Source organism: Octodon degus, unplaced genomic scaffold (assembly GCF_000260255.1).
Source record: "Octodon degus isolate 3935 unplaced genomic scaffold, OctDeg1.0 scaffold00118, whole genome shotgun sequence".
NCBI classification, from domain to species: domain Eukaryota; kingdom Metazoa; phylum Chordata; class Mammalia; order Rodentia; family Octodontidae; genus Octodon; species Octodon degus.
Genome location: NW_004524694.1, coordinates 7,658,969 through 7,660,427, shown reverse-complemented (window position 1 = coordinate 7,660,427; position 1,459 = coordinate 7,658,969). Strand labels below are relative to the sequence as shown.

General features: G+C 35.0%; 1 protein-coding gene across 1 annotated transcript in view; it reads left to right on the top strand.

The window, feature by feature from the left end:
- Window positions 1-1,459, top strand: part of Csmd3 (CUB and Sushi multiple domains 3) — a 1,279,636-nt gene that overhangs the window by 358,921 nt on the left and 919,256 nt on the right. The gene's annotated exons all lie outside the window — the stretch shown is intronic.

Sequence of the window (1,459 nt, the reverse complement as noted above, 5' to 3'; positions counted from 1 at the left end):
TGCGCTTCCTGGGTAGCACTTATTCCACTGAGCTATCTCCCTGGCCCCTTTAAAGGACATTTTCATACTTGATACCATTTCAAATATTGTAGGTACTTAAATTCATCAAAATAACCCAATATAGTCTAATAATCCACTATAGCAGTAGGTTATCAGCACAACTGACAATTGTCAGAAGTGGCTGGCTTGAGCTTTTTACAGCTCAGCATATTAATATGGCATTATTTTTTATACCTCATGGTAATACTCTTCCGCTGGATGGTTAAGACTAAGTTAAGCAAGACCTATATAACTAAAAATATGACTTCTGTATCTGACAATGTCAGTCAAATCCCTTCAGGGTTTACCCTGAAACCATGCACAGCACCTTGTAGATCTTTTGTCAATGTCAGCCATCTGGATGAATCACAGCCATTGCTTGAACAATTTGTTCTCGGCGAAAGCCTGAGAGAATTTTTTTCTCTCTAGGTTACTCTCCTTGGGCACACTATACATCATCAATCATTTTCCTCTGTGGCCCCATAATCTCCTTGAACAGAAAACTTGGGACACCACTGAGTTACAGGATGTCACAGCACAGGTTCTCTTATGTCCTGTGTCCTTGCTGGCCTTGAAGTGTTAGGGCCAAAATATTAGCTATCCTTGTAGCCCCTCTATTTCTCTAATTTCTGGTCTACAAACTTTAGTTGTTAAATATCCAGAAGAGAAGCTTACTGATATTATTACCCTGTAACTGAGGCAGTTGGACTTAACATCACTATCTGTCTGAATATTGAACACCTTAGGCATAACATGGAACTGCTATTTTCCAACAACCATAGATATTATAAACTTTAAATCCCTACAGAATGTGAAAAAAACAATTATGCATATTTTTACAGAAATGTAGAAATCAAACCATATACAACATTTTAGCAGGAAAATCATACAACATTTTTTATTGTCTCTTGTTTTCTTTTATTTTTTTAACAAACATTTATTTTAAAGAGAGTATAGCATTTATCTACATGACATTAAAAGTTGTACACATTTAGAAGACTAAAATGATAAGTATTTGAAGCATGTTTTTAGTATTACACATTGCTGTCCTCAGTGTAGTTCACAGATATCAGCATATAGAGTTAGTCAGGGTGAGAATTCTACCCATTAACTATTTTCAAGAACCTGATGGAGAGTCTTAGGACCATTGTCTTAAACATCATGTTGATATAAATGTAGAGTTTTGCCCCTGCCATATTTCCTAACTTTTCTCCTTGTTTTTTCTTCATTGTTTAATCCTTACTTTCCATTTAACTGTGTTATACCTTTCAATTTTTATTTTTTCTTTTGTGTTCCTACACTAGGGATACAATACAATATTTACACATGTGGGTCTGGTTTATTTCACTTATGAGTATATGTTCAAGTTGCATCCACTTATATATGAAGGCTACAAGTTTGTATTTCTCTATAGCTGAGT